This window comes from Onychostruthus taczanowskii, unplaced genomic scaffold (assembly GCF_017590055.1).
Source record: "Onychostruthus taczanowskii isolate IOZ18803 unplaced genomic scaffold, ASM1759005v1 scaffold10, whole genome shotgun sequence".
Lineage (NCBI taxonomy): Eukaryota > Metazoa > Chordata > Aves > Passeriformes > Passeridae > Onychostruthus > Onychostruthus taczanowskii.
In genome coordinates this window covers 16,321,995-16,335,315 of record NW_024496526.1, presented here as the reverse complement: position 1 = coordinate 16,335,315, position 13,321 = coordinate 16,321,995, and positions in this window count along the sequence as shown.

Below are 13,321 nucleotides of genomic sequence, written 5' to 3'. Positions count from 1 at the left end.
TACCCTTCCTGGATTAATTAAATTATTAACAGAGTTTATGGGACAGTGAGGAGCATTTGAGACCCTGCCCACAGCTCTTCTTCCCTGCCTTCCTCCATCAAGCACAGCAGGATCTGCTCCCTCCTCTCCATCGTTCCCAAAAGGTGCTTCATGGTCAGCAGCTCCCACTTGGGGTTTGCAGGGGGCCAAAAGAGCAGGGATTTGGCTCTTGACAAAATGTCCTTGTCTTTGTGTGTCCTTGCTCTCCGTGCAAATCCAATTCTGAGCCAAGACCACTGATTTTCACAGAATTCACAGAATTCACAGAATGACCAGGTTGGAAGAGACCTTCAAAGTCATTGAGTCCAACCCAGCCCTAACATCTCACATAAACCATGGCACCCAGTGCCACATCCAGGCTTTTTCCTGGGTTCTTTGTCAAAGCCTAAACCTCACCAATTTGCCAAAATTCCCTCCCAACCCTTGTGAAAACCCTGGCTGATTTCAAACGGTGGAAAACCAGATTTTTTACAGCAAACCAGCGGAGCAAGAGTTGTGTTTTAAGTGACATGTTCTAAAAACCCCCACATTTTATTTATTGTCATGCTCCCTTGGCCTTTTCCTGGCATCACACTCTGCACCCAGCTGTGCCCATGGAAAAACCTGGATATGGGAGGCTTTGCTACGTGCCCTCACCATGGTTTGGCTATTCAGACACTTAAATAAAACTGTACTCTCAAGCCAGAGAATAAAAATCACCTCACTCCTCAGTTGTAGGGTAAATGAACTTCACAAAACACGAATATCATTTGTTTTAATAAAAGGGAGCCCACTGGGAGCTGGTTCATCTGAGCTCGGAGTTCTTTGTTTTCAGGTCGTGTTTGGCGTGTTCCCAGCTGGGGTTCATCCCTCACTGCCCATCAGATCACACACAGAGGTGTCTGTGCTCTGGAATATTGTTTTTCCATGTATTTTCCATCCTCTTTGCTCCTGCATAAAAGGAACATGTCAAAGCCTTGCCAGGCTGATATTGATTTGTGGCACATCGTAAATGTTTCATCTTCGATTCCCTTCACTGAGCAAAAAGAGCTGTGGAAAATCTCATCCTTGCTTTGGTTTGGTTTTTTTTTTTTTTACTTGTCTGCAAATATCCAGGTCTAAAACAACACCTGAAACACCTTATTGAAAATGAAGGAATTTTTCACTGGATTATTTCAGATTATTTCATTATTACCTCATCGCTGTGTGGATTTCAAGACAGGCTTTGTGTCGCTGTGTTTTTATTTTCTTTGCTTTCCTAAATGGGAAATGTTGGGACAAGGAGAGAGGTTGAATCTGTGTGGGAAAGGGGCAGAGAATGTGCAAAACCTCTCCAAGATGTCCCAGGTGTCACCTCTAGCTCTTCCCTAGGATCCATCAGCATCTTCCAGCTCCTCCCCAGGGCTGCATCGCCAAATTCACAGCCAAAAATTCAAATCTGTTCTTACCACTTGTTTCCCTTCTGTGGAGCATAAATTTAGGGATTAATTTAAAATTAGCAGAGCAGTGTTTTGGGAGGGATGAGATGTGAGTTCTGAATTTAGCAGATTCAAACTTCAGCTCCCTGAAAACCTAATTTCTTTAATCATCCACACAACAAGAATTTTGATGGCCTAGCACAGTTTTAGGGGTTTAAACTCCCTCCATTATGAATTTTTATTCATTGGCATAGCAAAGTTTTGGGGGGTATAAACCCCTCCTTAAAATGTTTTATTGCCTATAGATAAAATACATACGTATACACCGTTTCTAGAAATACAGATACATAGATATAGATATAAAATAGATATAAAATAGATATAGATATAATATATAATTGAAACCTCAATACCATTAAAACAACTCACACTGTTATAAATATAACAATGCCATACTTCCTAAAATTCCCCAATTAATTCCATTTTCCAAAGCCTTTGAGCAGGACATCAAAGAGGAGGGCTGTGAATTCCCCCTGTACCCATCCCCAAGCCAAGCCAGGCTGTCTGCAGGAATCAGGGCTCCCAACAAATTGGAAATCACTCCTGGAATATTGTGCAGTTTGTTCAGATTAGGCAGAGTCAAAAATCATCCCTAATGGAACGATGTCCATGCAGCAGCAGGCGCACACGAGATAATTTAAGCAGGAGGAAATGGGCTTTGAAGTGGTCCCTGATGAGGTTTTGCTTGTTCCTAAGAGAATCCAGATGGATTCCAGAGCTTTTTTAAAACCACTTTCTAAAACTCCCCCCGCCTCCCTGTCATTAGGGCGCATTATGGTGACACTCTGCAGTTGGGATTTTATGGGGAAAACGATTTCCGAGTGGGATTTTCCTGGGCAATGTTCCCCCTCAGCACCTGAACCCCCACTCTGCCATTTCATTCCCTGTCCTGCTCAATCCTTGGGATTTGCATTTTGCAGAGGTTCCATCCTGGGCCCCTCAGCACCTGAACCCCCACTCTGCCATTTCATTCCCTATCCTGCTCAATCCTTGGGATTTTGCAGAGGATCCATCCTGGGCTAAATGCTGCCTCCTGTCATCCTTGGAAGCTCATCCATCCTGACCTGCTGAGGGTTGTGCTACAGGAATTGAGAGTGGCCTGAGCACTCCTGGTTTCACCCCAAAATGTTCATTCCTGGTTTTCACAGCAGCAGAGAGGAGCAAATCCAGGGAACAGCCACATGGATGCTCCACAAGGAGGGGAATTCAGTGTGTTATTATTAAAGGACTCCCTGATTTTGCACTTTGCTGGGAATTTCCCAGCAAAGCCACGGAGCAGCCAGCCAGGAATGCGGGATTTTTGGATTTATTCCTTGCCTTGCTTTGTTTCCAAAGCGAGGGAAGCAACGTGTTGGATGCTCCAGCTGGCTCGGACTGTGCAAGCCAAGGAGGCTGCAGCTAAACCAGGGACACCCAAACAGCCACCGAGCCCAAATCCAGGCTAGGATTGCCTTCCTGATTGGAATTTTAAGGAAGACACACACACACAGACTCATTGTATCTATCATTAAAACCCACAAACAAACCCTACCATGAGCATTCCCAGCCCCTCTCCCCACCCAAGCAGCTGCAGCAGGTCCTTCCCATCAGGATAGGGGTCACCAAACCTTGTTTTCTTTTCTTTTCCTTCTTTTTTTTTCCCCCCCAAGATTTGACCTTCAGAAGGCAATTCCTGGGCAACCCTCACAATGAGTGCCTTCCCCCATCCATGTTAAGTGCTGGGGAAAGCTATCAGGCAAAGAAAATTGATTCCCTTTCAGAGGCAGAACCAGAGGTGGCGAGGGATTTGATTTCCCTGGAAGGTTATTATATTCAATGCTAACATTATTTAAAGGCTTTTCAATGGAGCTGTACTCCACAACACCTCATTATGGAGGAAAATCAGCCTAATGATTGCGCTCCGCCAATACGGGGAGATCTCATTCCTGCTGGAGATGCTCTCTGCCTGGGAATGAGGTGCATCCATCACAGCAGCCTGGACAGGATGGGAAAAGGAAGGAGACCAGCCCGGTGCAATAATTGTTAGAATTCCTGGCTGCAAAGTTGTAACTTTTCCGTTCAAACGCGTGGGATTTTGCGTTTTCGAGCGCCTCGCAGAGTTTCATCACGAGTTCAGGGCTGAGTCTATTTGGACTGGCTGTTTCCTCTCCATAAGGAATCCGTCAGGAGTTTCAAATAATCAGGAATGTGGTCATTTATTTCCACATTGCTTTCCTAAGTGTGTGAACAGCACTTATCACCCCCTCACACACCTGCAGCACCGGCACAGATTTGCATTTGTGGAACTAAACGCATTTCTGCAAGGGAATTAAGTAACAAGTACTTCTCTCAGGTTTAGCCAGCAAAGCTCTTCCAATGTTTTTTTTTCCCCTCTCTGAAAAGGCCTTCCAATAAATGAAGTGACTTTGGGGTTTATAAAAAGTATTGGCTGGAAGTGTTTGCGTTTTCAGGGAAAACTCCAAATCGTAGAATCATGGAATGGTTTAGGGGGGGAAGAAATCTCAAAGCCCATCCAGTTCCACCCCTGCCATGGGCAGGAGCATCTTCCACTATCCCAGGTTGTCTAAGCCCTGTCCAACCCAGCCTTGGACATTTCCAGGGATGAGGCAGCCACAGCAGTGGTAGGCAGGTAGAAAAACTTGTTGTCCACTCAAAAAATAACATCAAATACATTTTTATAGTGAAAAACTTTGGTTTACTGGATGAATTTTCTCAGGAAGGGAAGGATTTCCAGGTGATATCTCCTGTCTAACAGGAGAGTGCTTGGCAGCCTGGCAAGAAATGCTTAAAGTTATCAGAGCTGGGACTGGAAATTCAGCCTGGTACAACTTAAATCAGTCAGACTCAGTTCCAACCTTTCGTAATGTAAAATTTAATACAAACCAGAGCAAATTCCCCAGTGCAGCACGAATCAGGCACCAGGTCTGGCTCAGCAACCCCAGGCTTGCCCTCTTCCAGCCCTCCTAACTGCAAAGAAACTCTGGTTTTCTGAGCTTTTTCCTGCTAATTGAATCCCATTTACTGCAGGCCTGCCTGCATTTACAATGAGCTGGGGGATCATTTCTGCCCAGACGTGGGGACTCGGTGGAGTTGCAACTCGTAACTCAAACGTGCCCCTTGCAAAGAGGGTTTAGAGCCCTCAGAGGAATAAATCCAGCACTCTGTGACCCTGGAAAGTCACCTCCCTGCAGACATGGAGTGGTGTGGGATCTTTCATCCCCCAGATCCCGAAATCCAGAGCTTTTCCACCCCCCAGGCACTGTGCAGCAGAGCTGGCTCTGGTTCTGACATATTCCTACAGATAAATACGGATTTTTAAACTCTTTTCCCCCCAGTTTGCCATTAGAGTGATTAATGGAAGGAGAGGAAATATGGATAAGGAGGGGGAAAATGGATAAGGAGAGGAGAGCAGCATCCTGCAGCCCACCCCTCCGGCTTGGAGATGGATGAGGTCGGGAAGAGGAGCCAGCAGGCCACGCTGAAATCCCATCCTAAATCCAGGTTTAATATTTATAGCTGGGACAGTGCACCAGGAGCCTGAATCCCACACAGGGGTTGAATTATTGGGAGTTTTTCCCACTCTCTGCCTTCACCTCCAGCAGCAGCAGCAATTTCATGTGGAAGCATCCAGCACTTGCCTAGCCAGCAAAGCAATTTGCCAGTCAACAGCTGCCTTAACCAGGAAATCCTCCCGGGCAGAATTCCTCCCCGAGCCGCAGATTCCTTTACGGAGTCCCCCAGCCCTCCAACAACTGGATTTTAATAACTTTAATGACCCCAGTCCTGTGAGCTCAAGTTAAAGATTAACTTTGGAGCTTTTATTGGTCTTATTTGGGTGCAGGAGGGTTTGGAGTTGTTTTTTCCTGTCAGAGGTTTGGCCCTGGGCTTGCAGTTGGATGCTCAACTCAATTTTTTCAGTTTAACAATTTTTCCTTCAGTTTTCCAACAGTTCCTAAAGAGCAAAGGGGAAGAAAGAGAAACCTGGGGGTTTTATGGACATTTAAAATTCATGAGGAGGGAGGTACTTTCTGAGGAGTTCAACTGTGGCTGTAGGAATGGGACAAATCCATTGGAAATCTCTCCTTCTGGGATGGTCGCCATCGCCCTGCTCCGACAGAGGCGGTGTCCAGACACTCAGCACTTCCCAAACCTCAGGAAAATTGAGGAGCTGCTGCCAGGAGCCCTCACGCTCGTTAACACCTCCTCATTTGCAAGTCTGGCAGCTGGAGGGGTTGGACTTTCTGCACGTGGGACATGTGGGAATTTGGACCTGTTGCTGATGGAAGACTCCCAACCCAACGTGATGGAAGACCCCCAATCCAACCTGATGGAAGACCCAGCCCAGCAGGATGGAAGACACCCAACCCAACATGGTGGAAGGTGCCCAACGTGGTGGAAGACATTCAACGTGATGGAAGATGCCCAGTACAACACAATGGAAGGTGCCCAACCCAACGTGATGGAAGACACACAACGTGATGGAAGACACCCAACCCAGCGTGATGGAAGATGCCCAGTACAACACAATGGAAGGTGCCCAACCCAACGTGATGGAAGACACACAACGTGATGGAAGACACACAACCCAACATGATGGAAGATGACCAACCCAGCCACGTTGGCACAGCCAGCTCAGTGCCAGGATTTTGATCTGGAGAATTTGGGGGGCAAGGCCAACCCCTCTGAGCAGGGCAATGTGGGCAGAGGGGTTCCCACCACTGTGCTGCACTCATGCAAGAACCTTGCTGCTTCCAGAAGATTTTTTCCTATCAAGCCTGGGTTCAGTGCCAGAACCTTCTTTAGCCCTACCACGAGAATTCCAGACTGGTTTGGGTGGAAAGGGACCTTAAAACCATCCCATTCCAGCCCCTACCATGAGCAGGGACAACTCCCACTAGACCAGGTTGCTTGAAACCCAATCTGGAACATTTCCAGGGATGGTGCAAACACAACTTCATCTGTCCTGCAAATGCTCCAAAATAATTCTACCACGCACCCATGAGGCATCAAAAACAGGGAAAGCAAAAGCAAGACTGCAAATTCCATCTTCTCTAATGTGAACATGTTGAGTCACAAGTTAATTAATGAGAAGTTACACGTGAAAACTCCAGAATGAGTCTCCAGCTCTGTGAGTCAGACACCCACAGGTTGGAGGAGGGAAGGAAGAGGGGGAGAAGGGCTTTGCAAAAGGATGCCCTGAGGAGCAGGACCAGGAATGAGGGGCCATCCACCCGTCACATAATTCCCAAGAAAGAGTTATATAGAGCATGATGAGAGATGTCAATGCTTAAAAAAAAAAAAAAAAATCCCAAAAAGAAATAAAATGCCAGACGTCTACAAGCAGCAATTTGCCAGAAAAAGCAAAACAGCTGAGGAGGAGTAATCTGAGCCACATTATTTTCTCATTTTCTTCATTAATTTTAAATACCAAAACTTACAGCAAGGCAGGCCCTTAAAAAAGGGGGGGAAAATTTAACTCTTTCTTCTCTGTGTGAATAAAGCAGCAGAGATTTTTCTAGTGAAGTCTCCCTTTGATCTGAGAGGATGGGAGCAGGGACACAGAGAGCAGGGCTGGCTGCTCAAGACCACCACAAGGTGCTGAACTTAAGAGTTACACCCAGCTTAGATCCTATTAGGGGCTCCAGCCCAGTTCTTGATGGAGAGATTTGGGAAAAGTTTCAAAATCCTTGGACAGTTCTGCTTTCCCTTCTCAGGGTGACAAGGAGGGCAAGGCCAGCTCTCCCTCCTGTCACAGATATCAGGACAGATCATCTTCCTGAGCTCTGTTCTTTGTCCCTGAACACCACAGAGAGGAATAACCTCCTGCAAAGGGAATTATTCCCAAGCCAACCTGTGAGAAACTCTCCTTTTTGGTTTGAGATTGAACCTGTCCACATGCTCACCATCCTCCTTCCCTTTTCACTCTGTCCCCGCTGGACGCAGCCAGAGGTTCGGCCCAGTTTGACCAGTAACGACCTAAATTATTGGAGTTATTCCTCATTCCTGCCAGGCGCTGGGATAGCTGGGCCTGAAGGATTCACCGAGAACAGGTGTGGAAGAAAATGTGATCTGTTAGTAGAGACACCTTGGAGTAAAGACAAGGAACACCCGGAGCACAGTGGAACTGGTGACCCTGTTGTGACACTGAGTGACAGCCACCAGGAGCTTTAGAAATACCTCAAAAGCACCAAACCCACTGGATGCAGCAGGTCCTGCCACCCCCAGAGGTCCAGGTCCCTCTCCAGCCAAGCACTCAATATCCAGACTTCCAAGTTTATGGAAAAAACAATTCCTGAAGTTTTTATTGCCAAGAAGCTGCTTCTCTGATGACTTGTAGAGGGATTTCTCTCCCCAGGTTTCAGCCCCAGCTTGCACCTCCTTATCCTGCACTTCTTGTGGTGATGAAGACAAGACCCAAATGCCTCAGACAGCAAAAAAGCTGCTGGTTTTCATCTCCCTGACAAACACAGGCCAGGCCCCAAACTCTTTTCCTCCAAATTCTCTTTCCCAAAAAGAATATTTTATTCTCATAATATCATAGTGCTCAAAGTCTGGGTTTTTGTTCCTGAAACCCAAGCTAGAGGTGCTCCAGGTCAGGGGGTTAGGAGAAATCTGGAAAAACCTGCAGCTTCCTTCCCTTCCAGCTGGTGGCAATGCTCCGCCTGAAGCCATGGTCACACGAGTCACTTTTTGAATAAAATTCAGAAATCATCTCCCAGATGAGAACTGAAGCTTTTGGAGTCCCTATTCCCACGTAGTTTGATTTGGAAGTGAAGAGGAACACGAGCAGCAAGAACCTGGTCCTGCTCCCACAGCAACACCTACTGCTGCCTGCCCTGGCTTTCATCCCGAGTTTCACTTTTTCCCACTGACAAAGCAAAGGATGAGACAAAGCAGGAAAGCACGATTCCTGTTCGGGATCTGTTTCCATAGAAACAGGGAAATTAAGAGGGAGAGGAGCCTTGCAGCACCCCCCGGTGCCCCCAGTGCCGGCACAGCCAGCAGCAGGCCCGCAGCCCCGCGGCCTGCTCGCACCCGCGCTGACAAAACACATTTCCATGGGGATCCCACGGAATTCCTGCCAACACCGAGCATCCCAGGCAGAATTCCACGCCGCTGGGATTTAATCAGGGAGCAAATGCTCCGTGGGAGCATCTCCCAAGGGCATTCCGTGGCTGTGACGGGCACGAGCCGCCCTCACGCTCCTGCCTGGGAGCTCTCGGATATATTTAACTGACAAGATGCTCAAAAACCCAGCAAGGAGAACACAGGAGTGATTTGGACAGGATTCACAGGTTTGCAGTATCCAGATGGAACACACAACTCCTCCAAGAACGTGAATATCATGTATTTTTTCCTTTTTTCTTTCTTTTTTTTTTTTTTATTTTTTTGGAGCAAATTAATGTGGGCCACCAGCCAGGCTGTGTCAAGAGGAACGTTCACATAAGGGAAGCAGTCACAGCACGACCCTTTGTCCCAAAAAACCATTGCTGCACTTCCCACTCTGCTGGGTTTAGGGCAAAGGAGGTCACCAGGTTCCTACCTGGCACCAAAATCCCAAGAATCTGCTGGTCCTGGTGTCCTCCACCAGGAATTTCATCTTCTCCTTCAGACGCCTGGAAACAAAAACATATGTGCCAAAAAAAACAAAAAAAAAAAAAAAAAAAAAAAAAAAAAAAAAAAACCCAAAAAAAAAAAAAAAAACAACCAAACCCTGAAGCATTAATGAAAACTGGATGCTGCTTCTTGTTACTTTCTAAATTTGAGATATAACAGGAACACCGAAAAATGTGCAAAGGAATGTTCTTCCCCCTCCACTCAACACAACAAGCTTTTTCCCTGCTAGTTTGCAGCACCATCCCTGCTCCATAAAAACACAATAAAATCACTGGGAGAAACACTAGAAGAGATTGACAGAGTAAAACAAGAACAAAGTATAAACCCAGAAGCATCAAGAGTAAGCCCTTAAGTCTCTTCTTCCTAATCTTCCCAATGATCTCCTCCACTGCTCTGTTTTATTACCTCTCAGAAGGGTTTTAGCTTTAATATGGATTGGAATTACTGGGGAAAGGAAACATTTTAAACATTTAGGCATCCTAACTCTTTCAAGAGAGGTTTCTTAACCTTTAATCCTCCTTCCTCCACCCGCGGGCCACGCAATATGCGGGGCAAAAGGTCAGGAACGTGGACAAAGGCAATAATGTGAGTCTAACCCACTTTTTTGTGACCCAGGCAATCAGCAGCCAGTGCACAAACACACAGCATGGGCTTTTGCTGCAAAAAAAAAAAGGGTTTAAAGCACTGCACAGGCATGGAGAAGGGCTGGAAGGGCCGGAGAGGGGCACGGGCAGCAGAGGGGTCACAAAGCCGTCAGATGGTTTGGGTTGGAATCCTAAGGTCCATTGAAGGGCAGGGACAACTTCCACTCTCCCAGGCTGCTCCAACCTGGCTTTGGACACTTCCAAGGATCCAGGGGCAGCCACAGCTGCTCTGGGCACCCTGTGCCACAGCTGGCACTCTCCTAAGAGTTCAGGGAGCTCTTTGGCTGATCTGAGTTGATTCTTTCCCCCTTTTCCTCGCCCCTGGGGTGTTTTTGGGGTGATCAGTGTGTTATGATCAGCTCTGCCCTGCTGTCCCCAGCCCTGGAGCTCCTTAGGAGCTACAGCTGTCACAGCCTGCTGAGGGATGTGTGGCCTTGGCTGGGGTGCCTGTCACTGCTGTGCACCCAGGGGTCTCATCTGGCTTTTAGGATGGTTTCTGGCAGCTTGCAAATCAAACAGCAACAGCAAAATCAGCTCCAGATCCCCCCCCCGGGCTGAGCAGCTCCATGAAATCCTTCCCGCTGCCACCATAAATATTCAGGAGGTGCCCCAGGGAGCTGTGCCTTCATTTCCTCTGCCCTGTCACTGGCAGGGTGACAGCTCTGGAGCCACAGACACTGCCCCAACATCCTCGGGAAGTCTGGAGGGACAGCAATGCTCGCAGCAGACAGCGATGTGCTACAAAAGAGAAGCCACAGCCCACAGCCACCCTGCCTCGGTGACCTTTCCAAATCCGCTCACTTCATCAGCTCTACGGAGCCCAGACTAACGAGAAATGCCATTTTTTTTCCACAAGTTCATTCACTCCCAAAAGGCTCCCAAAGGAACAGGGAAATAGCTGCAGCCTCTGGTGTAGCCAGAGCCCAAACTGGGTCCCGAGGGGGGAGCTGAAGGCAGTTCACCCCTGGAAAAAAGTGAGAAAAGTGAGCACGACAGACCAAAGGAACAGGGAAATAGCTGCAACCTCTGGTGTAGCCAGAGCCCAAACTGGGTCCCGGGGGGGGGGGAGCTGAAGGCAGCTCCCCCATGGAAAAAAAGTGAAAAAAATGAAAAAAAATTACCAAGACAGAAAAAAGGAAAGTTTTAAAAGAGATTCAGCCCTTCTGCTGCTTTTCCACACCAAACTGATTCACTCAGCTAAACATTCAGCCCGAGGCTTTCTTCCCTCAAATTGATTCACTCCAAAAGTTGTTTTATTCAGGGCAGAAAGGACGGGCAAAGCCAGGAGGCTCCTTTTTCCTTTCTATTCAGCTGAGCTGGGGCTGCTCCTAGAGGATGCTGAGTTTTGGGGTGATGAAATGATGTTCTCACCATCACCTCAGGGCTCTCCTTGGTCCCTGTGTGGAGAAACCTCTCCTGAGCTCCCAGCTCTTCATCCCCAGAGCTGGTGATGAGCGACTTTGGAGGGAGATGAATAAAGATGTGAATTTGAATATTCAAGTACACAGAGATGTGTTGATGCTGCCTTTTGTTAGACACAGCAGACACTGATTTGTACCTTCTGTCAAAGCTGAAGATTTGGGAGACAGCACAAAATGTTGGGTCTGCTGTGTGGAAAAGGAAAAAACCTAAAAATTCAAGAAAATCGTGTCAACATTGCTGCATCTCTGGGTTTTTGTGGTTCATCTACAAGTTGGAAGGAAATATTAATTCAAGTCCAGCTAAATGATCCTGGGGCTCTCAAAGTTGTGCATCAGTCTGGGAGCTAAGTGGAATTTAAAATTAAAAAAAAAATCAGCAGGGGATCAGCAAAATGGACCAGGAATGATCCCATTTCTCCTGATCAGTATTGATTTATCCCAGAGGAAAATACTGATTTATCCCACAGATTAACCCCTCTGATTTTCCTTTTTTCACTCGTTTGGAAGACCCTGACAACTAAAAACGCAAACAACGTGCACCAAACAAGCTTTTGGCTGCTCTTTGCAGGCTGAAATCTGACGTGCAGGATGGGAACCCACAGCATTTCATGGCTCCATCACACAGACAGGGAATTGCAGCAAACTTCCCTCTCCCTTTGATCATCTCACGGGTCTCATCTGTTCCTATCAGAACTTTTGAAGAATAATGTCTGATGTTTCCTTCTGAAGTAGATGTGAGAAAGTGAAGAGCCTTTATTTTAAGGTACCTTTAGAAAGGAGGAGGTTGACACATGCAAAATGGAGTTTTCACTCCTTTGTTTGAGTCATTCCAACACACACAAAAAAGAATCTGTCAGTGACAAGTCAGGAGGTTGTTTGTTATTCCTGAACTGGTAAAAAAGAGAATATTAAACCCACCAGGCACGTGTTCTGGAAATTCCACTGTTCCTTACTCTTCCTGAAGGATAAAGAAGTGTTGTGCCATGGAATGAGGCAAACCAACAAAAAAGCAAATTAGGAACAAGAGTTTGGGGACAGAATTAGGTAACAGCACCTAACCAGGTTTGTCAGCAGAAGGGTTTTGTCCTCCACAGTAAAAACGCTCTCGAGTTAAGAGATTTAATTTTAAATATCTGACAGAGCAAAATGCAGCAATTGGAATAATTATTTATCTGATGACTCCACCCAAGGCCTCTCTACAGCAATAATTTTATCCCCAAGTACCAGGCAGAATCCAGGGAGCTCACACCTGGATTCTGCCTCCCTCAGTGACTCAAGAGGGGGAGATATCTGGAAATTCCTAATATTTAATACCTCCCAATGGGAATTTTTATCCCAGTTTTCACTAAAGGCATTGGAAAGTGTTCCATAAACTTTATGGAGCTCTGGATGTGGGTAAGGAGGATCCTGATGAGGCTTTGCAAGAAGATTTTCCGGGCTGTGTCCTGAAATTCTGGGGACTCTGACCTCCCTTTTCACAGAGCTGAGTTAAGATTTGCTCCTAAAACATGGGGCAAAAGAGGAATATTCAGGGATTTTCAGCACCCCTGCCATGGCATGGCAGCATGCTGCACAATGAGTGATTCCCTCAAACTTCCAGCCAGGAGGTTTGGTCAAACCCCATAAATTTGGACAGAAAGGGCCTCCAACTGTCCTGCCTCACACGTCAAGAGAGACATTTTATCACAACATCCATCAGCCAGCCCAGCTCCTCCGAGTGGGAAGTTCTGTGATTTCTGCTCTCACATTCTGCCAGATGCTGGGCTCTTTCATTCCCTGCCAGACAGGAACAGCCTCATAACTCACAGGCAGCCCACGATGCCATAAACCTCTTTGTGAGACACGCTCCCCATCCGTGAGGGTTAAAAAATACGACCCCGTCTATTAAAAAAAAAACAATAAATGAGGAATCTGGTGGAATAAGTAGCCCATTAGGCATGGAACTGGGTTTAAGCTGGAATTCTGCCTCCTCAGATTTTCTAACACTTCCCAGATGGATAAAGATTGACCAAAAATAGAAGGAGCCTATAAAAAGCTGATTTTGATCCAGTTCTGAGGGGAACCTTTCTCCTTACCTGGCACCCAGCACATCTGGCACCCAGAGCCTGGAATGGCACATCCCAGAGCAGATGGAGGGCTCAGG